We start from the raw sequence: 27,909 nt of genomic DNA, 5'->3' as shown, positions 1-27,909 counted from the left end.
ATGTACTCCTTTAATCATAGTGAAGGATGAGAGGGAGAACTAGTTTTCAAAATTCTTCCTGCCCAGGGCATGCTGATGTTGTCACAGGCGGGTCCCACCCTGTGTCCAGCGCGTCTGACCGTACCGCTGTATGTGGTTTACTTTGCAGGAGGGACAAACCACTATGAGCCCTCTCTCTCTCTCTCTCTCTCTCTCTCTCTCTCTCTCTCTCTCTCTCTCTCTCTCTCTTCCTTCCCCCAGGACACTCACTTGCACTGGGCACCTCATCTCTCCATGCCCTTTTGTGGTCAGCTTGACCCAGATAAGAAACAAGAAGCAGATATAGCCCTACTCCAGCCTCAGGGGAGGAGAGCCATTTTACACAGAAGTCCCTCCACCTAGAGCTGCCTGCTTTCTGAGGAGCCTGACTGTGGGCAGGCAGGCTGGGGGACAGTGGGGCTGGGCTTTGGCAGTGACTGCACATTAGAAGTAATTACACTGGTCTTGTTTTTGTTGTCCACAGCCATGCCTAGATCTCAGGCATGGGGACTCCGGTTTTATACCAGGGTATAATTTGTTTTTAGGGACAGCATTTTTATGCCACTCCCAAGCTGGCTACCTGTGCTGTGGTCATTCATTTCCTGTGGTGTAGAGTAGCAGTTACGCAACCAGAGGGTGGCCTCTGATGGCTTTGTTCTCTGTGACATATACTTTGGGAGGCCCTCTGTTTCTGAAAGCAACTCTCAAGATAATTACACCAGGCTCCTCCAAGGAGTGTCTGCACGGGAAGAGCAACTGCTGCCCGCCTGGGAATGTCCCTCAGTCTGCGGGGCAGGGGGCTTGCCTGGCATGAGGGTTCCACCCTCAACACTGCTTAAAATCGATACAGTGGTGCACACTCGTTATCCTGGCCCTCGGGTGGAAGCAGGAAAGTCAGGCATTTCACATTTCAGGTCATCTTTGGCTACACAGGGAGTTAACAAGCCTGCCTGGAGACCCTGCCCTAATTTTTTTTTTTTTTTTTAAAGAATAAGCTAACTTGTGCTTCTGAGGGTTAGCCAGTCACCAATGGGAAAGCGGTAAAGGATGAAGGTCCCTTCACTTTATAGTGGAACTTTGTTACAGGAAAATAAACAACAAACTACGCAATCTGAAACTGAGACAACCACTAATGAGTTTCCAGGGTGTTCCCCCAATATTTGTGTTTTCCTATATGAAATACGTATATTGTTATATTATTTAAAGCAGCTGCAGAAACAGAAGGTGGGAAGAAAGAGTCTTGGTCTGACTGTGGGCAAGGGAGCATTTTTGTCACCCATGTGTGCTGATGGCCAAAATCCCCACAGAAGATGGGATGCGGGTCCTTGTGGGAACAGAAATAGCGTCTGTATCCACAAGGGAAGCTGGGAAATGTAGTCTTTCAGCTGTAAACTATCACTCCGAACTCAGAGGATATGAAACACGTAGGGCAGGGGTGTCGCAGCTGTTTTCTGCTGAGGAGGGTCTGTGTGGGATGGGTAGTTCTCGGTCCGTTGATAAGGGCATCCTCTAGTCCTCTAGCAGGGGGAGAGCCTGATTGGCTGCGATGGATCAGGTGACTGCCATCACCATATTCCCGAAGAGACCCGAGAAATAAGTATTAGAGGCCTGTAAGCAGACGATTTGGTCACAGAGTAGAACTGAGAGGTTTTCTGGGAAGGCTGGGGAATCGGGAGGAACAGAGGTGGGAGAAATGGAGTGGGCTGGTGAGAGGAGGCGGACAAAGAGTTGATTCAGGGTGACAGTGACAGCCGTATTGCCAGGACCGCCACATCAAAATGAGCAGGGAGCTACAGCGCATCGCAGGAGCAGGAGAACTGGTCGAGGGCTAATGTAAGACTCTACCCGGCCTGGGGTGGGAGGTGGAATGTCTCAGGAGCCAGAGTTTCTCCTCAGCATCTAGGTCTTCTTGTATATGTTTCTGGATCAAACGGAGCTGTGGTAGGGTGAGAGCTATTGAGAGAACTTAAGTGGAATATTTGGGGGGATATAGGGTGACGTTCAATAAATAAGACATTTAAAAGGCAGAGTAAAAACATACATATGAGGATAAACAGGAACGGAATGGTTCAGAGGAGAAGCCGGGGTGGGAGGGAACCAGACACACACACAGAGGGAGGCTTGTGGTTGGATTTTTCTGGTCCCTGTCTTTAAGCACCCATTTTTTTTTAAATATATTTATTTATTATGTATACAACATTCTGCCTCCATGTATGCCCACACGCCAGAAGAGGGCGCCAGATCTCATTATAGATGGTTGTGAGCCACCATGTGGGTGCTGGGAATTGAACTCAGGAGCTCTGGAAGAGCAGCCAGTGCTCTTAACCACTGAGCCATTTCTCCAGCCCTAAGCACCCATTTTTAAAACAGGATTTATTGGCCTGGAAGCAGCATGTTCATGGAGGCAGGTACAAATCTCATCCTGGGATTCAGATCTATTCCTTTTTAGTTTCGGGGTAGGGCAGCAGTTGAGGAGTTGAGCAGGTCATGAAGGATGTTAAACTGGTCTGCAATGGGGAGACTAAGGTTAATTGAAACACAGAAGACTTCACTCAGCTGTTTGGGTGCTGAGTCCCCCAGACCAATGTCCCGAGCGGCAAGAAGAGGGATGGTCCATGAGTTGAATGACCCACGTCCCCTTCCCCTTTTCAGAGGTCACCCAAACTCCTTTCAGGGGTTTGGGAATATCTGTCTCTCAGTAACTGCTCCAGGGGTGACAGAGGGTGACAGAGGAGCAATACTGTGCCTTAGAAGAGGGTCTATCCCAGGCACCACGATAAAACCTAACTGGCCAAGGATCCAAAACAAATCATGAGGCGATAATATTCATACATCTTTGTGGAGAACATTAAGAGATAAAGTTACACAATGAAAACTTTTATATTACAAAGTTTTTAAAAAATTTAACCTTATTAACAGAACATTTTAAAATTCTCTATAATGTTTTCATATCCCATATTTCATAACCAACATATGAAAGATGAAAGCAGTCAGTCATAATAAATCTGTAAAAATAACTTACACATGGTATAGACTGAATTAACAAAGTATTTTTTTTTTTTTTTTTTTTTCGGTTTTTTGAGACAGGGTTTCTCTGTAGTTCTGGAGCCTGTCCTGGAACTAGCTCTTGTAGACCAGGCTGGTCTCGAACTCACAGAGATCCGCCTGCCTCTGCCTTCCGAGTGCTGGGATTAAAGGCGTGTGCCACCACCGCCCGGCCTTAAAAGCCGGTTCTTTTCTCCCTCTGTTGATGGAAACATCTCTAGGTCACCACATACTGACAGCGTTGGGAGCCGTGTGGCCTAGTTTCAGATGAGCGTATGAATGCTGGTCTCATGAGGCAAAGCCCATGGAGATGTCGCTCGCTCACTCGGCAGGAGCCTGTGGACCTTGGGGCAATGCAGAATGCCCCTGGGACCGAGTGGCCTGCACGCTCTCTTCTCATAATGTGTGTGATTTTCTTGGTGGTCTTTAATTTCACTTTGTTGGTAATGCAGATGTAATCATCTGGAAACCCCAGTTTTTTCTCCAATATTTTCTCAGAGCTCCACTGACTAACGCGAGACTTGAGCTTTTGAAGCCTTAGTATGACAATAACAGGGAGAGGGAAGAGGACCAAAGCAATGTTCACTTTTAAATACCTTAAATCACTTTCTTATAGCTCTACACACTGCATTTGCATGCCCTAAAACATCTTTAGACCTTTATAACATTGTCTTAGAGCCTCACAGCTTAAACTTTCATTTCCTAATATCTTACATAAACTTCACACCTTTTTCCTATCCAGTCATTCGTCATGAGGCACAGGTGGTTGATTGTTAAGAGCAGTCATTGCAAAGTGAGTTCCTTTAAATAAGGAATAGCAAAACAGCTACACTGAGATGTGTTTTGTGGTTCTACCTTTATCATCTGGTAGAAAGGTGAACTGTGTCTAGACCTGGTAGTCAGTATGAGTAGACTTTTATAACCTTAAAATTTTATCATCATATACAGTATATAAGCCAGAATTGAAATATATAATGTTGTAGCAAATATAACTTTAAATTTTTATCATCATACAAAAATTCATACCAACCCCAAATATTTGAGACTTGTTTGTTGGCAGTGGCAGAGGCTGCTCATTTGTTCCCGGCTCCTCAGAGCCAAAATAATCACACAGAAATCTATATTAATTGCAATATTGTTTGGCCAATAGCTTAAGCATATTTGTGGCTGACTCTTGCATCTTAAATTAGCCAATTTCTATTAATCTGTGTATCACCACATAATTGTGGCTTACCAGGCAAAGTTCCAGCATCTGTCTCCTTCAGTAGCTACATGGAGTCTCACTGACTCCCCCTACTCTCTCTGTATATATCCCTTCCAGCCTGGCTACATTCTGTTAAGCTGTTGGCCGAAAGCAGCTTCTTTATTAACCAATAAAAGCACCACACACACAGAAGGACTTCCCACACCACTTGCTGCTTCCACAGTCTAACAAGTCTTTTGACACAGTGGCACGGCTGCCTGATACAGCCAGTGCATGTGTGACCTGCGTCCTTGCCATTTAATGCTTTCTCACATAACCCAGGCCATCAGCAAAAGGAGAGGCAAGCAAGAGAGCAGGAGGCCCCAGAACCCAGAGTTCCCTTACTGCATTTTAGACAGAAAGGTGTCTGCTTTCATGTCAAATTACTCTTTCAGGGACCACAGTTCAGTTGAAAATCTAATCCTTCAGAAACAGCGTTCACTCTGGGTTTCCAGCTCTTCGTTAAGATTTTTGGCATCTGGGGCTGGAGAGATGGCACTGGCTGCTCTCACAGAGGACCTGAGTTCAATGCCAGCACCTCTGTGACTGCTTTCAACTGTCTCTAACTCCAGTCCCAGGACATCTGATGCCCTCTTCTGGCCTCTGCAGGTACTGCATGTATGCAGTACACAGACACATTCGGACAAAGCACCCATACATAAGAGCATTTTTAAAGAATATCTTTTAAAAAGATCTTTGTTACTAAAATAATATTTGTTGCATGGTGGAGAAGAAACACATTGGAGAAAAACAATCATTTTTGTATCAAAGAGTCTTTCTATGGGTCCAGCTTTCCACAATAAATAAATAAATAAATAAATAAATAAATAAATAAAATAAAATAAAAAAATAGAAGTGAAAAAGTTCAGACAAAATTGTATCATATTAAAAACTGTGAGCTGATATTTTGGAAATACGTTTTGGAAATTCACTTTGTAGATCAGCCTGGCAACCAATTTAAAGCTTCAACCTCCCAAGTGCTGGGATTATGGGTATTAGCCACCATGTCTGGTCCTTCCCAGGCACCCATTTTAAAGTACTGTTTGTTAAGTATTGAGAATTTTGTGGGTTAAGTTTGTTAGTTTCAGTTATTCACTTACAAAATATGTATGTGTGTATAATATATATATACATATATATATGTATATATATATGTATGTATATATATATATATATTGTTGTTCTGGGGATTGAACTCAGGACCTTTACATGCTAGGCAACCCCTATAACCTAGCACTCAGTAGTACTCAGTTATTTCACATTTAAAAGGACTTCTCAGACTGGTTTGTCTTCCTTTGTCATTAGGGACTGATAGTTTTTTTCTTGGAACTAATATAAAAAACTCCCATTTGTCTAATGTCACAACAATAATTTTAAAACTCAGCTTTTCTCAAAATATTAAATTTTTGGACTTAGTTCTTTATGTAGATCTGAGTGTGTAACTGGCTTACTTTGAACTGAGCATTAAAAGTCTCCTTAGGCCGGGCGGTGGTGGCACACGCTTTTAATCCCAGCACTCAGGAGGCAGAGACAAGCAGAACTCTGTGAGTTCGAGGCCAGCCTGGTCTAGAAGAGCTAGTTCCAGGACAGGAACCAAAAAAAGCTACGGAGAAATCCTGTCTCGAAAATCAAAATAAATAAATAAAATAAAAAAAAGTCTCCTTAGAAGTTTTTATTTTCATATTCAATCTGCGTTCCCGTGACCCAGCATCCTGTCCTACATTTATTTTCCTAAAGCGAGAGATCGTCTCATCTGGGAATGAAAGCAGAGTCGCTGACCCAGGCAGGGAGTGACAGGCTGATGCTGGGTCCATTACTCCTGCGTTATGGAAATTCTGGCAGGATAAATGCAGAGAAGATGAAAGGGGGAAGTGTGGGCGAAGGAGACTGCTCCCGGGGTTGATGCCTGCTTTATGACTTCTTGTTCAGTACAGAGTTTAAGCTTGGTGTGTGTGTGTGTGTGTGTGTGTGTGTGAGAGAGAGAGAGAGAGAGAGAGAGAGAGAGAGAGACAGAGAGACAGAGACAGAGACAGAGACAGAGAGAGACAGAGAGAGAGACAGACAGAGACAGACAGAGAGGGAGGGAGGGAGAGAGAGAGAGAGAGAGTGAGAGAGAGAGCGAGCGAGCGCCTGGAGGTCAATATCAGGTCTTTCTCATCCCTCTCCATCTTATTTTTGAGGTGTGATCTCTCACTGAACCTGTGGTTCACTAAATGACTAAACTGGCTGGCCAATGAGCACCAGGATCCTCCTGTCTTTGCCTCCCATGTGCTGAGATTACAAGTGAATCACCATACCCAGCTTCGTACATGGGTGCCGCAGTTCTGGACTCGGATCCTGGTACTTAGACAACAAATACTTTAGCAGCTGAGCCACACCCCACAGCCCAGTGTTGGGTTTTGCAGGGTATACCTGAGTTTGGAGTTCATTGCTAAAAGCAAAGTCCTTGAATTAACCTTCACTGAGGAAGTAGATTGTTTTCTTATTCTGTAGGAGAAATTTTGCTTCTAGAAAAGCTGAACCCACCACTCAGTCAGGCATCCCATTAAAACCTCAAACTGCATCTAAAAAGGAAAAGGTCAACATCCAGCTGCCCACTTGTCAACAGTACCTCTGGTGTAGACTGGCTCCGTGTATCCCCTAACTAGAACCCCAGAAGAAAGGGGGAGTCTTGGCATGAGTTCTCAGCACCCACGCCTTCTGGGCTTGAACAGCTTGCGAAAGATCATAGGTCCAAAGTCCCCTGGACCCTGAAATGTAAACACTGTATAATAAGAATAATTTTTTTTTTAATTTGGTTTCTATCATTTCCCAGCTGTCTGAATTAATGGGCTGCCTCTCTGAGAACTGGGGAGATTAGCCTAAAGAGGGGACCCAGATGGCCAGGCGTGAGCCCCGGGGGACCTAGCCCTGGGCTCTTTGTACAGCTGTTTCCGGTTCACTGTTCCTCTTTAGCAATGCTCTCCCTAGCAGAGTGCTTTGGAAGCACAGTGGGGCAGTTGAGACCTTTGATGCTGAGAGTAAGGCTGGACAGAGACGCCAGTGAGTGGAAGAGCCAGACTGAGAGAGTGTTTGGAACCTTCTGGAACACGAGGACTGATGCTACTTATCACACGAGACTTCTGGAGTGCAGAGGGGCTGGTGAGCTCGTGGGGAAGACGGAGAGGCTGCGCTCGGCCCACCTGGTCATTTGCCAGCGATGTTTTCCTTCAAAGTCGGTGGCTTCTGTGGAGATCAGTATTAACAGAAACATTCCCATGCTTGGTCTTCGCAATTATAGGCCAAGCTTTTTCTGAAGGCTTTCTTGAAAGATTCCCATACTGACATGGAGGTTGAAACACAAAGAAGTGGCCTTGGGTTCCAGGAAGCCAGGTCTCGTGGCAGTGGGAAACTGGATGTGTGTCCATCAAAGCCTCTGGAATCTTAATGACAGGCTCCAGACAAAAGCAGCATGTCTAACATGACTCTGTCTTTCAGACCAGAATGATGTGGGATGTTCTTCTGTGTATGTGTTGATATTATTGCTTAATGAATAAAGTTGTTTTGGCCAATAGCTTAACAGAGTAAAGTCACTGGGAAATCTGAACAGAGATAGAGAGTAGGCAGAGTTGAGGAGACGCCATGCTATTGCTGAAGAACACAGACACTGGATCCTTACTAGTAAGCCTCAGCCTCATGCCAATACACAGATTAATAGAAATGGGTTACTTTAAGACATAAGAGGAATATGCTAAGCCATTGGCCAAATAGTGTTGTGATTAATTTAGTTTTTGTGTGATTATTCGGGTCTGGGCAGATGGGAAACCAAAGTGCAGTCTCTGTCTACACTGGAAAAGGGTCTTTGCTCTGTCTGATCCATGTGAGGTCATGTTGCATACTGTGTACAGGCAATATGGCCTGAGATTGGGTGCAGCTGGGCTTTGAAGACTGACAGGCCAGGAGTCAGCTCAGTGTGTGACTCATAGGTATGAGTAACTGATCTAGTGTGTGTGTGTTCTAGTATGGGAGATCCTTCTGTGTGTGCACACTGGTGTGGGAGGTCTTTCTCTGTGTGCACTCTGGTGTGGGAGATCCTTCTATGTATGCACACTGGTGTGGGAGATCCTTCTGTGTGTGTACATTGGTGTGGGGATTCCTTCTGTGTGTGTACATTGGTGTGGGGGATCCTTCTGTGCGTGCACACTGGTGTGGGAGATCCTTCTGTGTGTGCACACTGGAGTGGGGGATCCTTCTGTGTGTGTACATTGGTGCGGGAAATCCTTCTGTGTGTGCACACTGGAGTGGGAGGTCCTTCTGTGTGTGCACACTGGTGAGGAAGGTCCTCCTGTGTGTGCACACTTGTGGGGGGTTTCCTTCTGTATGTGCACACTGGAATGGAAGATATTTTCTAATAGACTATGAAAGAATTATGTAACACACACATGTGCACACACACAGCCTCATGGTGTTTGGTGTAATAGAAAGCCACCAGGCAATATTGGTTCCCTCTGGCTCTCACATCTACCTCTCTGACCTTGGTTGCCAGATGATACAAGTTGTTGTAAACACACAGAAAGCCTATTGCGGCTTCCTGCTATTTGCTGTATTCCTATTCTTATATTCCTAAAAGCCCTTTCTTATCTACAATGCCTACTATAAATGATAGAGGAGAAGGCTGGGGAGATGGCTCCGCCAGTAAAGTGCTCGCTGTGCAAGAACAACAACCTAAGCTCGATAGCCAGAATCTCCATAAAAGACAGGTGTGGTGGTGCATGCTTGTAATCCTAGTGCCTGCAGAGAGAGGTCTGCCTATAGACAGAATGCTGCAGGAGGGAGCTGAGAGATGCACCAGCCAGTGAGGAGTGTGTGCTGGCTGTGTGCAGGCTGCAGCTTGCCTGCTCCTTGCCTTCTCCCACTCCTGCTAGGTCCCTTCCCAGTTTCCACATTACAACAAGCTTATAGTAAGTTAAGAGATAGGGCATAAAAACAAACAGGCCTTGGAGCAGAGAAAAGAGAAAGCTTGAACATAGGGAATGGGGAATCTCTTTCCATTTTCCCGATTGCATATCGTATTTGTAAAGGCCCTGAATAATATTGGGATCTGGGGTACCACTAAGTGGTCATTTGGATTGGTTATCTAAGGGATATCGAAGCCAGATTTGATTCCAATGGTGGATAAGTTTAGAGGCCCTTAAGTCAGGCACTAGATGGAATGGGTCAGAGGCCCTCTAAGAGGCATCCCAAGGGGACGTCAGAAAGTATGGGCAAGACCATTTCTATGGATAAGAAGTCGTGTGTCTGTAGTGGAGGGCATCCCTAGGTCTCAGGGGCGATTGAGAGAAGACCAGGCTACTCAGTGGGTTGTCACTACACTCAAAGGACAAGTAACCTGAGGACAATTGGTGCCGGATACCAAGACTTTCCGGTGAGGCCAACACACACACACACACACACAGAGAGAGAGAGAGAGAGAGAGAGAGAGAGAGAGAGAGAGAGAGAGAGAGAAAACAAAACAAAAACGAGCTCAGGAACATAGTGTCATCCAAGAGAAAGAGTCAGGAATGGTGTCAGTGAAAAGGGCACACTGTGGCCTTAACAGCTGTGTCCGGGTATACTGCTTCCTCCAGGAGTACCAGAAGGGTGCCAGGGGCTTAATGGTCACTTTCTACTCAGGGGTGACTGAATAGAGGGGGGTCACGTGACCAATTACTGGTGATGGAGATGAACTGTTTGTAGGTGGAGCAGACAGGTAGAGCCCGGTGTGACTCAGACCCTGGAGGGGAGCACAGACATAGGCCGAGCCTCTCTGAGCCAAGCAAGCAATGAAAGGGTTTGCGGTAAAAGAGCATCTCACTGATGGGGGCCAAGGAATGCCACAAGCACCACACAACCCGACAGACTCCACCCAGGAGGTTTATGGGGGGGAGGGTAATTCAAAATGTCTGCCTCTGAGCAGGGATGGAGACAGAGGCAGGCCAAGCTGCGGCGGCAGGCTTTATGGGGGTATGGAGCACGCACACAGGGAGAACACAAGACTGTAGGAACATGTTGCATTGGCCCTTCGTGGTGATAGGGTCATTGGCACTGAGGTATTGAAGGTGGGGTGGGAGGTGCTCCGAGGAACCTAGTTCTAGAATGTGGGTGGTTCTTAGTTGACCAACAGAGTAGATCACTGGCCAGCTTGCTTCTCTTAACTTGGTGAGCTCCAGGCCAGTGTGAGACCCTGTCTCAAGGCAAAAGACAGACAACACCCAAGAAACAACACTCAAGGGTGGCATTTGACTTCCACATGCTCACATGTGTGTATGTGTGCACCATACAGTGTAAATGAAAACAACAACACGTAGTCAGTATTGGGAAAGATGAAAGCAAGGAGCCCAATGCCTGTACATGTCCCCAATAGAGCTGAGAAAGGCAGAGACACAAACCTTTTCTGAGGTGCCAGTCCCCAGGTATGAGTGGCTGAGGAACTGACTTTGACACCCAGATACCTGCCTGAGCAGGACAATAAGGTGCCTGAGATAACAACACAAGATGACCGGGGATGACGAACCAGATTCCCAGCCATTGACAGAACCCATTGTCACCCAAACATCAGCCCAGCACGATGGTGAACCTTCCTTGAAGGCAACTTTCAGCTCAGCAAGTCTCTTGAAGCTGGGCAATGCAGGTCCCCAGCGGCTGCCCCTCCCACTGTCACTCAGATCTGGTGTGAGACCCCAGATTAGCATCTCACTGAGTGAACACGTCACTGGATACATGGGACATCTGCGCCGCTGTCTCCACGCATGGACTTGAAGCTTCATGTCTTTGGCAGTTGTACAACACTAAAAGAAGCCTAATTCAATAATTCATCATCATTTTTTTTATAACAGATGAAACTCCATTTTCATAAAACTCATGGGATATCAGACTATTATGCATCTTAATTGTAAAATATGAGCAGATTTATGAGAAGTTTCAGAAACTTGCAGCCTTCCCCCAGCCTTGTGGTATCAGCTTTCCATCCCTATAATTAAACACCTGAAGCCATCACCTTACAAAGAGTAAAGTTTTAGAGGCTCCAGTCCAAGCTCTGATGGCCCCACTGCTTAGACCCAGACACTGTTCATCTGTTCTCTAGACATAGTTTTATTATTTTGAGACATTTTATGAATGGAGCCATAGAGTCTGCAATTTTTTTTTTGAAGTTGGCCCTTTTCCCTCACGTACACCCTTGAGATCCATTTCTAGTTCATTTCTCTCTGCAGAGCAGTGTTCTGTGCCATGATGTACCTTGCTTTTCTAGCCATCCCTCTAGCGAGTTGCTTCTAGGCTTCAGCTGTGACAAATGGAACTGCTCTGAGCATTCCAACAGCAGTTTTTATGGGAGATGGATGTCTCTCTCCCAGGAACGCTGGCCCAGGAGTTCTTGCTGGTGTGTGGTTAAGTGTACATTTTGACACTAAAGAAACTGCTCTCTTGTTCTCCTGGGGGGTTCAACCATTTTACATGCTTGGCATGGGATGGGAATTTACCATCTGTGCATTGCCAGTGTTGGAGTGGAAAATACTCCTCCTGGTCAAGAGAACAGGACCAGTGTGGAGACCTCCTGTTGGGTTGTGTTAATCACCCAGCCCAGGGACCACCCTAGGGCCTACCTTAAACCATATTAAAGAAAGAAATAGAAAATAATAGAAAATAATGGATCCTTTACGAGAGACTGTATTTTCTTTCCCAGAACCCCCACCTTCTTCTTCTTCTTCTTCTTCTTCTTCTTCTTCTTCTTCTTCTTCTTCTTCTTCTTCTTCTTCTTCTTCTTCTTCTTCTTCTTCTTCTTCTTCTTCTTCTTTTGGTTTTTTTGAGACAGGGTTTCTCTGTGGTCAAGGCTCACTTGCCCAACACCATTTGTATTTTGTTTTGTTTTGTTTTTCAAGACAAGGTTTCTCTGTATCTCTGTAGCTTTGGAACCTGCCCTGGATCTAGCTCTTGTAAACTGGGCTGGCCTCAAACTCACAGAGATCTGCCTGGGAATATTCTTAAAACATTTACATGCCATCTTATTTGCAAATATGCATAGGAAATGATAGGTAATGAACAATGTGAAAATTCTCTTTGGGAGGATTTGGACCTTCAGGTGGCAGCTCCTGGGCCTCGCGACCAACCGTGCCTGAGTTTGAAGCTTGACCTGGTCCCCGGGAGGGTGTGAAACCTCTAGGAGACCTGTTTATGAGATGGGAATGTTGACATGAAAGCCTGCCCTGTGTGATGCTTCCAGTTTTTAGCTTCTCAGCAGCTAACACAGGATCTGGAACTTAAGGTGCTCATCATAAGGGTCTGAGGGAAACGGCAGAGATCATGTGACTGTCTTGTATCATTGGAGCCTTAGCCTGAGAAAGGACATAAGAGGCAGGCGGATCTCTGTGAGTTCGAGTCCAGCCTGGTCTACAAGAGCTAGTTCCAGGACAGGAACCAAAAGCTACGGAGAAACCCTGTCTTGAAAAATCCAAAAAAAAAAAAAAAACAAAAACAACAACAACAACAAAAAAAAACATTTAAAGGCGAGCTGGGGAAATGGCCTGTAAGCCAACTAAGAACCACCCACTTTCCAGAACCTGGTGCTCCCCCATCCCCCACCCTGACTTCCTTGACTCAGGGCCAATGCTCTGTCAGCACTAACAGTCAACGTGTTTCCACGTTTCGACGGGCACTGTAATTTCCCTGTGGGCATGCCCCATACCCTCCCCCATAAATCCTGTCATTACAACCTCGTGCTATGGGATGCTTCGGTACCCTATACGTATGTATTGTTCCCATTGGTTAATAATAAAAGCTGTTTGGCCAATAGCCAGATAGGATAGGGTTAGGTGGAACAATCAAACTAAGGACTTGGATGAAGAGGGGTGGCATTGAGAGAGATGCCAGCCAGTCACCCAAGAAGCAACATGTCAGCAGACCAGTAAAAGCCATGGCCACGTGGCAATACATAGATGAATAGAAATAAATCAATTTAAATATAAGAGCTAGTTAGTAATTATTCTGAGCTACAGGTCAAAAATTTATAATTAGTATAAGTTTCTATGTGATTATTTGGGACCACACGATTGAGACGGAAAGCTCGGCCTCCGTTTACAACCTTGTCTGCCACTGTTTCCATCCCTGCTCAGAGTCAACCATTTTATGCTTTCCTGGTGTGAGGTCTGCTCTGTGTCGCGGTTTTGTGGTATTCCTTGCTCCCCCCCCCATCACCAATATACCCGTGAGAAGTGAAAATAGCCCCTGGTAGCCTGGGAGTGGGTGGCTCCAGCAATACCATAACCAATCAAGCCAAACCAAATTAAAATTCAGGTTTAATCTGAACAAAGCATTCCCCGGTGGTCCCAAGGGAAGAGGAGAAACCATCGGGCAGGGCTGATAGACTGGGGACAGGAGGGACCACAAGGGGAAATCTGAGGACCAGATCTTAAATACCTTCTGGAGGTGGAGTTGCTGTTTGGTGGGCAGCTCCGGAGAAGGCACCAGTGCTTGGCACTGTGAGGGCAGGGTTTGTGATGGGCGCCCCCCCCCCCCCCCCCGCCCGAGCTGGAGATCCCCAATGTACTGTTTCACCACAAAACCCTTCCAACATCCCCTGGGTAAAGGGCTTGTGTGTAGGCATGGGACCTCAGTTTGTTTCCCTAGAACCCATGTAATGCCAGATGTGACTGTATATATCTGTCATCCCAGCTGGCACACAGTAAAATGAGAGGCAGAGACAGAATCTCCGGAAGCTCATGAGCAACTAACAATGAGCAGAGTGGACGGGGAGGGCAGACACCTGAGCTTACCTTTGACCCACACTGGGATCTTGGCCTCTAGTGGTTAGGGAGGAATGGGTCAGTCCTCCAGGGTGGTGGAGCACACTGACTGTTGGTATGAAGTAGATTGCAGGGTGAGGCTGGCGGGTGGGGTCCACGCGCTTGCAGGCACTGCTCACGGGGAAACAGAAAGGGGAAGGTGCATTCCCCACGGTGTTGCTAGAGCAAGCCTCCTCAGAGAGGCCAGAGTGTGGGGGAGGAAGGGATGGGGCAGCCAGGAATCCGACACCCTGATATTTTACTTGCTTTGCAAATACGGAGCAGATGGAGAGGTTATATTGAGGGTCTGAGCTGGATTATAAATGGTGCTAATCAGCAGAGGTAGCCAAAGCATTTCCTGAAAACCCCAGGCAGCCTCTTTGGGGGTGGGGGTGGGGAACATTGAGCATTCCACTGCAGAGTCAGAGCAAAGCCTGATTTTGGGGCAAGGGAAAGGGAAGTCTAAGACACTGATAGCAAGAACAGAAACACGTAGAGTGGAAAACTTCAGTGAATCATCAGTGGAAAGTCAAAGCAGGGAGAAAGATGTGAGATTAGTCACGGGAAACAAGTGGCCGTATGAAAATCCAATAATGCAGGTTCCAGCACAGCACAAAGACAAAGGGAAAAGACATAGAAATTAAATCAATCCATCAAATGCAAAGTGATCCCACATGCAGCAGACAGCGTAGCCGTGACATTTGGGGCCAAAATGACTGAGGGCTGAGGAGACAGCTCAGTCCATAGAACCTGCAGGCAGGCAGGCATGAGGGCCTGAATTTGATCCACCAGACCCATGCAATAATGAACTAGGTACAACAGTGTGTGGCCATAAACTCAGCACCAGGGAGATGCAGACTAGAGGATCCCTGAAGCTCATTGGTCAGTCGGTCTATCCGAATTGAAGAACTTCAGGTTTGAGAGGGACTAGTGGTGTGGGAAGTCCTTCTGTCTACGTGGTGCTTCTATTGGTTAATGAATAAAGTTGTTTTGGCCAGTGGCTTAGCAGAATAGAGCTAGGCAGGAAAACTGAATGCTGGGAGAAAGAAGGCAGAGTCAGGGGGAAGCCATGAGCCACCAGAGAAAGTCATGAGTTGCCAGCTGGAACCTTGCCAGTAGGCCACGACCCTTATGGTAAAATAATAGAAATAAAATAATAGAAATGGGTTAATTTAATACGTAAAAGCTTGCTAGAATAGAAATACACTTAAGCTATTGGTCAAAGAGTGATTTAAACAACATAGTTTCTGAGTGATTATTTCCGGTCTAAGCCACTGGGAATGAACAAGCAGCCTTCACCAACACACTAGAAGCAAGATTCCTGGATGGACAGACAGACAGGGAGAGAGGCCAGGACTAGGTAAGAAAGATGGTGAACTTCCAGGATGGCTGACTTCTTCCTCACACTCCTTACTGGAGACAAAGGTCTGAAGGCCTAAAGGCCTGGGCAGATTTTCTTCCTGCCAAGAGGAACCCCCTGCCTGTGGACTAGTCAACAAGTGCACGGCATGAGTCTCATCAGGACATGCTTTGCTCAAACTGACCAATCCCAAACTAGGGATGGAAGCCGCCCCCTCCTTCCCAGGAGAGATGACATCGTGCACTAGATTTTCACATCCTTCCACTTCCTTTCTCTGTGCTCCTTGCTGGTGTCAGCAGGATGGCCTGACGACCTGAATTCAATCTCCGGAAATGATCTGGTTAGACAGAACTGAGTCCTGCAAGTTGTCCTCTGACCTACGCGTGTGAGCCCCAGTATCCTCACGTGCCCTCCATAAATAACTAATAGAACACATTCAAGGGAAATATACCCCACATTCACCTCTAGCCTCTACAAATGTGCACCTGCACCCACACGTACACATGCATGCACCTTTATAAGAGTTGCATTGTTCATGGTGTCTCTTCACAGCAATAGAAGCCTTAACTAAGACAGAAGTTGGTAACTGGGACAGAGGTATTGTCGTGATAAACCTGACCACATTTTTGTTTGAAGGAATGTGAACTTTGGGGCTGTGGGTTAGAAAAGCAGTTGGATGCATTAAGTGCTGCTTAGTTGGTTATGCTAGTAGGAGCATGGAAGACAGTGATGCTTAATGTGATTTGATGAACTGTGGGGGGTTGGCTTAAAAGATATCAGAGGAGAAAAATATTGATATGTGGCCAAGAGGTCATTCATATGATACTTTGGTGAAGAATGTGGCTGCCTGTGCCCTTGCAGGAAGAGTCTGCCTGCGGCTAAAGTGAAGGGTTTTGGATTAATTATGTTGGCAGAGAAAATCTCAAAATAGCCTTGTATAGACTGTCATATGGTTATTAGTATTAATTCTACCAAGGATTTATAATGAAAAGGAGCAAGCTGAGCAGGTAAAATGCAAAATGCAAAATTTGAGGAGAGAGGGGCTGCAGGAAGTAAAATAGAGCTAAATTCTGTGTTTAAGGAGATAAATGGATTAAGAAATGGAATGAAGGGAGTGGTGACCTTAGGGTAAGATCCCACCCAGCTAAGTTTCCTATTTGTAAGAAAAGGAATTAAAGAAAAACTTAGAGCCAGGTGTGGCAGTGCATGCCTTTAATCCCAGCACTTCACAGGCAGAGGCAGAAAGATTTCTGAGTTTGAGGCCAGCCTGGTCTACAGAGCAAAGTCCAGAACAGTCAAGTTTAGGCAGTGAAGTAAACCATAGGAAACATAGTGAAGATGTAATTGAACAAGGGGACCATATTCCAGCTCCAGCAAGCAGCAAAACTTGGCAGTTCCAGCCATGTGGAGACCCCAAGATGTTAGGGACACCAGAGTCAAAGGATACCTGCCAGGGAAACCTGCTAACAGGGAGGGAAACCAGCCCATCAGAAAGAAGTATTTTATAGTCAACAAAGAAGAAAGGAGTTGGAGATCTGAAGAACACTTTGACATTAGACATGTAGATGTAGAGTTTGGAGTTTGCCTAGCTAGTTTTCAGTTTTTTAGTCTTGCTTTGCTCCAGTACTTTACTCACTATGCTTCTTTCCTTACATTTTTAAAATGGTAATATTTATTCTGTGCCATTATATATTGAACGTATATGATCTGGTTTTTTTTTAATTTTATAGAGGATTACAATTAAGAGATTACCATGAGTCTCAGAAGAGATTTTGGATTCTGAAATAAGTTTGAAGCTGTGATAGACTATGGGGACATTTGAAATTAGATTGAATGCATTTTTTTTAAAGATTTTTATTTATTATGTATATAGGTTTCTTCCTTCATGTATCCTGCAGTACAGAAGAGGACACCAGATCTTATTACAGATGGTTGTGAGCCACCATGTGGTTGCTGGGAATTGAACTCAGGACCTCTGGAAGAGCAGCCAGTGCTCTATTCCTCTGAGCCATCTCTCCAGCCACCATGAATGCATTTTTGTATTATGATATAACTAATGCCTTTGGAAGCCAGGGAGTAGATTGTGGTGGTTTGAAAGAAAAAGACATTTTCTAAGACAGTTACCCTAGCAAAAATTCAGAAGTCTGAAGCCGTAATAGGGTACAGAGCTGCCTGATTCAGGGAGTTGGAATCCAGGTAGACTGAGCCAGGGAGAAGCTGTAGCAGAGAGGTGGTCTCCTATATAAACAAGCAGGGATATGAACTTGTACTGCATGTGTGCACACTCAAGAGAGGGCAAAGGAGAGCACTGCACAGACTCAGGTGATCAAAGGGCTAGAGATGAGTGCTGAATTAGTTCCGCTCCATTGCTATCACAAAATACCCGAGGCAGGCTACAGTCTAAGAAGAGGTTTCTTCAGCTTGTAGCCTTAGGGCCCGAAAGGTTCTATTGGCTCAGTCTCTAGAAGTGCACGCAGCTGTGGTAGTCAGGGATCACACCTTGAAACAAGAAGTCAGAAGAGGTTTTGGTGAGAACCCACTCGGGAGACAAGAACTCCCTTCCACACACAGATCCTCAACAGTCTGAGGACCTCCCACTGGACTCCATTTCTTAGGGTCTCACCACCTCTCACATTTCATACTGACAATGGAGTTCCCAACACGCATCCCTGGGACACAAACCACAAGGGAACCATAGCAGGCAGAATGCAAGTGGGGTCCCTTTCCTATTGGGATGCCAAGTCTAACAAGAACATGTGTTAGACTACAGCATGCATCAAAAGACAGTTCCGTGTCTTTGGAAAGAAAGAAATGAGACATGGAGAGGGCAGACTACGGCGGTAGAGTGAATGGGAGTGGTGATGAACAGAAGCCTAAAGAAATACTGCTTTTTTGTGAATTGGGGCAGTCTAGTAACCTTGGTTCCTATGGAAAGAAGGGAAGAAATTGAGCCTTTCTAAAGGAGACAGGATTGGACCTCTTTTTTGAAGTTTAAATAGATCTTGAGGATCGCTAAAGGGAACATCTGCCTTCTCTAATGACAGAATTCTATATTGCAGAGAGTATCCACGCAAGGAAGATATAAAAAATAATAAGAGAAATCGAAACAGAGACAAGAATGGGTGCTGTTGCCTAGCAATTCACGAGCTAGAAATAGAACAGGCTGTTGATGGAAGACAAGAGATGTAGCCATGAAGAGAGAACAGCCCTTCTAATAACGCCTGATGGGAAGGAGGGGGCTAGCCTGCAGAGAAGCCCAGATAGCTAGCTGTGGAGATGGATACCCACAGCCCCTAGTGGAGATGCCACAGTTGTGAGAAGCAAAGATGGACCCGTGCCTGGCGCATGCAGAGCCTGTGGTCTATCACTGAGTTGCAGCCCGAGGCCAAGAGCGAGCTAGACTTAGCAGTGGTGTTGATTGCTTTCCTTTGTTGTTGTTGTGTTGGTTCAATGTTTCTTAAACGTTTATGTATGGTGTGTGTGTGTGTGTGTGTGTGTGTCTGTGTCTGTCACAATGTGCACCAGGAAGTCAGTAGACAACTTTCTGAGTTAGTTCTCTTCTTCTATAATGTGGGATTGGGTACAGAACTCAGGTCCTCAGGCTTTGCAGCAAGGACTAGATCCTCTCTCCAGCCCAGTTTGTTTTAGATAGGGTCTCACGTAGCCCCAGCTGGTCTCAAACTCTCTATGTAGTCCAGTATGACCTTGCATTTCTGATCCTCTTGTATCCATCTCTCGAACACTGGAATTAAAGGCATGTGGTGTATGTGGTGCTGGGGATGGAACCCAGGGCTCTGTGGATGCCAGGTGGCTGCTCTACCCATGGAGCTGCATCTCCAGATCAAGACTGCTTTCCTTAGTCCTCTTGGAAATCCCTCTGCAGCATCCAAGAAGCAGCCAAGCTGGGACTCAGTTGCTGGGAGAAGGAGTGGGGCTCCCCTTTGCAAGTTTCCCATGATGCATGCCACACAGGTGCCATGGAGTTCTGGGCAGGCAGATGGCCATATCCTGCTGTTCTGTATTCCAGGAAATCCCAGTGAGACTGGGTGTCACCTGCAGCACACCCCACCCTGCCAGGCACTGTCTTCCAGCAGGTCAAAGGAGACCAAGATCTGCCATCTCCTGGCTTCGGAAGCAGGACTGTGTGGTAGTTTATTAATTGATGTGTGTGGTATGTGCACATGTGTGTTGAGGAGGAGGGGATGGGCATGCGCACCTGTGTGGTGTGTGGGGGTCTTGTTCTATCACTCTCACCGATTCCGTTGAGACAGGGTCTCTCACTGAACCCCAGTGACCTCCCATCTCTGGCATCCCCATCTCCAGCACTGGGGTTTTAAGCACACTCAGAGCCACACCCTGTTCTTTATGGGGTTGCTGGGGGAGATCCAAATTCAGGCCTTCTCTGGGAAGGCTTTTGATCCTCTGAGCCATCTCTTCAGCCTCCCGTGGGCTAGTTTACTGAATTCCTCTACTGTGGAGTGCACTGATGCCCCCCTCATCCTACAGTTCCCTGACACCGAGAAAGCATAGCCAGAGAACCCCTGTTGACTTTCACTGTAGCCGTCAATGGATCACATGAGTTCTTGATTACTCAACCGTGAAGCAGGCTTTATATGAGATGATTTGGGCCAACTGTGGTCTAATAGAAGTAGGTAAGGCTAAGGTCTATAATGCACTAGCGTAGATATATGAAATACACTTATTTGTGGTGCCCAGGATAGAGTGTGCAGGATCTTGTGTGTGGTACCATTGAGATGCACCAACCCAGTACATTCCTGTGTGTGTATGTGTGTGTGTGTGTGTACGCGTGCATGCATGCGTGTATGTTTACATATATACAACACATTGGTACACTCCTCTTATCTGAGAGTAGCTGTAAACTCTAAGCTTGACCACTCACACGCAGTTTCACTAGGGGACACTTGCAGGGGCACACAGTGTGGGTGCAGTGGCTATGGTCCTCCTGTGTGGTCACTGGCAGAGGCCCTGCAATGAGTAAACAAGGCAACACAATTCAGTTGACAGTTGACTGGAAAAGTTGGGGCTTTTACCTTGAGAAATATAAATTTTTCTATCATAATTTATATCCATCATAATTGTACACAGAGAAAACTCCTACTTATTATCTATCATTTATCTATCATCTATCTATCTATCTATCTATCTATCTATCTTTCTATCTATCATCTATCTATCTACATACTATCTATCTATCTATCTATCTATCTATCTATCTATCATCTATCTACCTACCTACCTATCATCTGTTTATTTTCATTAGCCAGAGTCTCGCTGTGCAGCCCTGGCTGGCTAGGACCTTGCTGTGTAAACCAGGAAAGCACCATACTTTAACAAAGCTGTTTGTTTGTTTGTTCTGGTGGGAAATGAACCCATGCCCTCATGCTTTCCAGGCAAGCACTCTACCGCTGGGCTATGTCCCCATCCCCATCCTTGGGAAGCATTCTTACGGCCTGCTTATACTTCTAATTGAAAACATGCTTGCATTCACGCTTGCTGACCCGTGTGTGTGTGTGTGTGTGTGTGTGTGTGTGTGTGTGTGTATGTCAGGGGTTGACAATGAATTTCCTTCCCCAGTCACCCTCCACTTATGTTTTGAGATGGTGTCTCTCCCTGAGCCTCACGCTTGAGCAGAAAGCGCTTTTCTAAAGGAGCCCCCACCCTGTTGCTGGAGATGGAAAGGAACACAGGGTGAGCCGTCCCATGATTTCCCAGCCCTGGGCCTTCTTAATCTGCAGGGCTGACTCACATCACCAAGTTTCTCTTCTCACCAGATCTCTTCCTCCCAGCACAAGGGGCATTTCCCACCTTCTGAGATGACATTCCCCAAAGCGATTTGACTTTGTCCTTCCTCTCTGACTCTCTTCCTCCCACGATTTAAGGACTGTCTTGATTACCATTTTCAGCAAAGCCTGTGTATCTTTTTTGCTGATCCCCCACCCCCACCAGCTTAGGGGCAGGAGCCCTCTGAGTCTCACAGTAACAAAATCCAGGTTAAGATGCAGAGAATATTGAGCACAAACCCCAGGAGGCAAAGCCTTAGGCCGGAAGGTAGGATTATGAGCAGCCAAAAACTGGAAAGCAGGCAAGTTCAACCGGATGGACAGCCATTTCCTGTTCTGAGATCCTCTGCTTGGTCTGGCCAGAAGAGGTGGTAAGAGCCTGGGGAGAAAGGGTCCTAGGCTCCAGGCCTGGAGGGCTAATTCCCTGAGGGACCTGAGGGACCTACCAGGCCTGACCTCACAGCTCTGAAGGGCCTGCTCTGTTGCTCTGACTTTGAAAGAGGGGATGGATGGATGGGTAGAGGCTGGAGTGGTGGGAAGTGGTGTGTGTGAGGGTGCGGATGTGTCTGATCATATATGGACCCATGAGCACATGTGTGTGAGAGAATATGTATTGTATAATGCCCATGTGTGTGAGAGTGTGTGTCTGTGTGAATGTGTGGACAATGATTAATGAGAGAAGTGTGTCACTTGGCCACAGTCTGCCCGCTCTGCCCTTCTCCATCCTTGGGGGGAACAATGTTCTCAGAGTGGACAAATCTAAACTTACTTAATATTTTTCTTTTTGAAACCAAGCCTGTGTCCATTTCTGAGCTAGTGTCTTCAGGAATGAGCTAAAACTACGGGTATCAGAACAACCAGGGCTCTCCAGGAGGTGGTGGCGCACGCCTTTAATACCAGCACTTTAGAGGTAGAGGCAATTGGATCTCTGTGAGTTCAAGTTCCAGGACAGCCAAGGGAATACAGAGAAACCCTGTCTCAAAAAACCAAAATAATAATAGCAATAACTGTAATGTAATGATCTGTCCTGTCCCTTTAAGAGACAAGCCCCACCTACTCCCCCACTCTGTCCACTGAGGCAAGCAGATCTTTCTTCTACTTCTAGCCTGAGTCCCTTCCTTTCTATCTGTCTCCTGAAGAGGCAGGTTCTGCCTCTCTCCCTTCTCCCCACTTCTCCCTTTACCTCCCCCCCTCTCCCTCTCTCTGCCTCTCTCTCGCTCTTCTTCCTTCTCCCCTTCCCTCTTTTCACTTTCCTCTCCATAACCCACTAAATAAATATCCACTTTCTCTGCATGGCACCTCTCTATCTCTCATCTGCCGACCTTGTGGCTCCCTGGCTCCCTGCCTGGTACCTGCCAGCCTTCATGGCCTGTGGTGGGCCACTCGGGGAACGGCAGTGTTTTACCACCACAGCTCCTCATGGCCCGCTGCCTGCTGCAGTCACTTGGGGAATGGTGCTGTTTTATTTTTACCATAACAATAACAGCAACAACAATAACAACAACCAGGGTTCATCTTCTTTGCTTTGCCCACCTAGCTTCAGCAGACAGCACTCTGTGACCATGTATTCCCAGGAATGGAAACAGAAGTGGGAGGATGCTTAGACTTCCATCCTGGTGATTTTACTTCAAGTATATACAATATGGTTGGTACCCAGAATAAACAGATTTAGTAAATAAAGTGCAGCTATAACTTCAAATAAGCAATGATATCTTTTCAGTAAGAGCATAACCTTTACGCATGCTTATCCCCAAACCTTAACCAGCCTGTTTTCTTAGTGGGCATCTGTTCTTGAGCCACCTACCCGCCTTCTGCCTTGCCAGTCTGATTTTCTCCAGTGTCAATCCCAGATCATTTAGCAAACCATCGCACTGTTTATTGTTAACAGTCAATTTGACAGGCTCCAGAGTCACCCAGGAGACATGCTCCTGAAGGGATTATCTTCCTGGGGTTAGCCTCTGAGCATGCTTTTGTGGGATTATCTAGAGGAGGTTAATTGAAGCAAGAAGACTCACTTTAACTGTGGGTCGCACCGTTCTGGGGGCTAAATTAAAAGGCAGAAGTGGGGTGAGCAAAATGGCTCAGTGAGAACTTGCTTTGAAAGTCCAGTAGCCCAGGTTCAATTCCAGGAACCCACAGAGAAAGGAGAGAACTAACTTTACAAATTTACAAATACACATTTACAAATGTGTCCTCTGGCCGCTCCATACACATAGTACAAATGCCTGCACATCATCATCAACATCAAATAAAACAATATTTTTTAAAGCCAAGGCAAGCTGAGCATGGCATCCATCACTTTCTGCCCCTATATTGCAGATGTAATATCAGTAGCCACTTCAAGCTCCCACCACTATGGCTTCCAACAATGATGAACTGAACCCTTCAACTGTGGTCCAGAAAAAACCCCAAAGTTTATTTATTACATTCACAGGAAAAAATCACAAATACAGCATCCACAAACATCCAGTGTGTGTTTTAAAAACACAGGGACAAAATTTCAAATTAACATAGCTATGATATGACCACATCAGAAAAACCTAATTCTTTCATGCTGCTGCTGTCCAGCTGGAGTTCAGTTTCCTTCAGTTTGGAGGATACAACACTTTGATAGCTTGACAAACAAAATCCATGCGAGACTGTCACAGTGCAGGTCTCCCAGTCTTGTCTCTTCCTTGGCCTGTGATGACCAGAGTCAACAGTGGATGTCTACCTCAATCATTTTTACACAATTTTTTGAGACAAGGTTTCTCAATGAACCTGGGAGCCCACCCATTCAGCTAGACCAGTTGGCCATTGAGTCCCAGGGATCCTGAGTCTCCAGCCTGTCTCCAAGGCACTGGGATTGCAGGTATGTGCTCAGTACTTCCTGTGTGCGTGCGTGTGTGTGTGTGTGTGTGTGTGTGTGTGCGTGTGTTAAAAGCAAGGGTGCTGGGAATCTGAACATGTTTGCATAGCAAGTACTTTGCCTGTGGAAACCTCTCATGAAGCATCAACTGATGGGCATCTAAGCTGTCACACATTTTGGCTGTTGTAAGCAGTGTTGTAGCAAACACAGACGTGCAGGCTGTTGCACATCTTGGCTGTTGTGAACAGTGTTGTAGTGAACACGGATGTGCAGTTGTCTCCATGGACTTAGATTCCTTTGGTATACCCAGGACTAATCTAGATGAATCATATGGAAGTTCTATTTTTTTTTTTTTTGGAAGTTCTATTTTTGAATGTCTAAGGAGCCTCCACACTAATTTCCACAGATGCTGGGTTAATTTACATCCCCACCAACAAGGTGTAATGCTGTGGGACAATGGTTTGTACCCTGTCAATTGTATCTTAATAAAATGCTGATTGGCCAGTAGCCAGGCAGGAAGTATAAGTGGGACAACCAGACAGGAAGTAGAGGTGGGTCAATGAGAACAGGAGAATTCTGGGAAGAAAGAAAGCTTGGTTTGCAGTTGTGACCCAGCCACAAAAGAAGCAAGATGTGACTGCCTCACTGAATAAGGTGCCAAGCCACATGACTAACACAGATAAGAATAATGGGCTAATATAAATTATAAGAGTTAATAAAAGTCCGAGGTACTAGGCCAATAGTTTATAACTAGTGTAGACCTCTGGGTGATTTCTTTGGGACTTAACAACTGCAGAAACCGGGCAGGACATAAACCCCGACAACAGTGTGAGGGTCTTTTCTCATACAGTTGTTATCACTGTTTTGTTTCCTTGATGTGATAGCTAAAGATGTCAAACCTTCATTCTCCTATATTTTTGGCGGTTTGTATTTTACCTTTTGAGGACTGTCTGTTCCGTTCTTTGTATATTCTGCATGCCAATCTGGCCAGATTGCTGTAGGTTATGCCTTTCCCTGCTAATTGTTTCACATTGTTTTAGGTGCAATTTCTGCACAAGGAGGAACCGTGTCCCTCTACACCCTCAGAGAGCTGGGCTCATAAAATGGAGGGCCAGTTCTACCTAAACTGCTCTTGTTCTAGCTTCCTCTTCCTCCTGGCAGACCTACCCTGTTAGTTGGTAATCATGTCTTTGGATGGATTCCTCTTCCAGGAAATAGGGTTTGGATGGGTTAGTCCTCCAAGGAGCAGAGGATTCCTTATATTTCAGCCTCTGCCTATGTAAAAACTCAATCATACCAGCAAACCTGTGCTAAAATCTAAGACGCAAATATCCCCTAACTATAGAATGGTGCTGACAGAACTCCAGGGGCTGACGAAGGGGTTGGCTCAAAGACAAAATAGTAATTTTAGTACAGCAAATCACAGCGGGACCTTATCTTGACTTGGTCCCAAGAAAGGGAAGAAATGAGGACAGGCAGAAACTGCGTGAGCAGACTGGATGGAGGGACAGCTGACAGGCAAGCAAAGGGAGGGTGTGTGTGAAGCCTTGTGAGCCTGATTTGGTATGTGGGAAACACAGAAAGCAGTCTAAAGACAACATTGCATCTGCCTACCGATGTGTAGCGACACAGAAGTCACTCTCCCAGCAGTGAGTGGGACGGCTTCATCTTGTCCGTGATTTCTTCACTGTTAGCCATGTTCTCTAAGAACGCTACCTGGGAAGAGGGGCACATCCTGGAGGAACCAGGAGACTTTTAGACCAAGTTAAACTATGTATGGAGTTTTGTCTGACTATGGTTGGCTTGCAGAAATTGGGACTAAGCAGTTGAGGAGCATGGAGGAGACTTCGTATGAGAGGAGGAATCAGTGAGGGAGCTGCTGTTGGGAGGGAAGAAGACAGAAGCCCAGAGCTGCCCATCATGTGAACTTCACTTCCTTTGCTGGGCGATGTCCAAGACACAGCCTCTTTGCTCCCTCCCTCCCAACACCTGCGGGGCCCATCATCTGCTATCACAGGCAGGGTGGCTTGACCCTATCTAAGATGGGGACATATGTGGCATCAGGATTCCCAGGGCTTGGAGAGGAGAAGTGACCATCTGTGTAATCACAAAGTCACGTGGATAAGGACACCCCCAAGAACAAAGATAGTTCTAGGTCCTTCCGTTCTCACCAAAAGTTTGCTATCTTGGGGAGGGGAGTTCATTAGGCCTGTCTGCTCTTTCCTGCTTCCATGCATTCCCAGTTAGACTCAGAGAAAGGCAGGGGAAGGAGAGAAACTCTGAGGGTGAAAAGTCTGAGCGGGTGTGAGACTGGCTGTGTGCAGGACAGACAGTGGAGTTTGGGGACAGACAGTTACCAAGTGTCTGTGCACTGCTGATGAACAGGAGACAGGCAGGGCCCCTAAACAACACTCTGCTCTTTGTCCCTCCTTGTCTTCCCTCAAACAGAAGATTCTCTCTCTATGTGTGTGATATTTTCACAAAAGACAAAATCGAGCGAGAGGTGTCACTCATGAGCAGCCACTGTCCTGGTCACTCCTGCCCCAGTTCTGCATCCATTGCTGTTGAGCGTCTTCTCTGGCTTTGCTAAGAAGTGGTTTGCTTCCTACCACAAGCCATTTTTACCACGACAGCTAGAAGCAGTGTTGGGAGCATTTGGAGTCCTGGCCTCCAGCTCCTCTTTCCTGCTAGAGATCTTTACTAAAGGCTGTGTCAAAGTTGTTCTACCAGCTCTGCTTCATGAGCCCGTGTTGCCTTGCCTTGAGGATCAGAGGATAAGGTTTTCACCTGTTGGCCCACTTGACTGTTGGGTATATAAGCCTCCATGGTGCTATTGAATAGAGGGCTTCTTACCAACGACTAGAGGTCCATGCCTCTGTCTGTCTGAGTGTCTCTGTATGTTTCAACCTCCAACCCCTTGCCCGCGAACTGTATGGTAGCGCATAGAGCTCAGACAGGCGATGTGCGCTGCAAAGCAGAAGATCCTGAGTTCCTAAGCCTACAGTGAATGGCCCTCCAGGAGATCCCTGAAAGGGCACAGCGAAAAGCAGGTGCAGCCACTCGACTCTTCCGGATGCAGGAGCTGTGTGACAAGCTTTGCCTCGGTGTTGAGAAGGACTCCTAAGGAAGGGCTGAGGGCCACATGGGCTTGGAGAGTGAAGAAGACTGTGTGGTAACTAGGTTGAAGGCTGGTTCCAGTAGGAGGGTGTGACTGGCTCCAGAGACTGATCCCTGTCATGCAGAGGTAGATGGAACTGTACTAAGCACGCTGTGAGAAGGTCATCCACATGCAAAGCTCATTCTTGGGAGCAAAGAGGTGAGCCCTGCAGTTAAGACTGCACGTGCCTCTCACCATGGTGCCCTCTCAAGTGTGATGGTTGCCTGAGGTGGTCAACTGTTGTAGAATATTTATACACTATGTGAAGGTGTATTGCTGTGATTGGTGTAACAGAAAGTTGAATGGCCAATAGCTAGAAAGAAGTTAGGCAGGACTTGCAGAGACAGAGAGGACTCTGGGAAGAATATAGGAGATCTTAGGAGACACAGCAAACAGGAGCTGCAAGATGGAAGAGAGATAACTCCATGGGATAAAACATAGATAAAATATAAATGGGTTAATTTAAGTTATAATAGCGATTTAGGAACAAGCCTAAGTTATAGGTCAAGCTTTCATAATTAATGAGGAATTTCCATGTCATTATTTGGGAACTCACTGGCGGGACAAAGACTCTTTACAGTCAACTAGACTGGCTCGCAAGTCTGTGAACGTGTTTATGGAGAGGGTTAACTGAGGAGGGAAA

The sequence above is a fragment of the Chionomys nivalis genome, chromosome 13 (assembly GCF_950005125.1).
Source record: "Chionomys nivalis chromosome 13, mChiNiv1.1, whole genome shotgun sequence".
Classification (NCBI taxonomy): Eukaryota; Metazoa; Chordata; class Mammalia; order Rodentia; family Cricetidae; genus Chionomys; species Chionomys nivalis.
The sequence above is the reverse complement of the archived record's forward strand: the minus strand, read 5'-3'. Positions refer to the sequence as shown.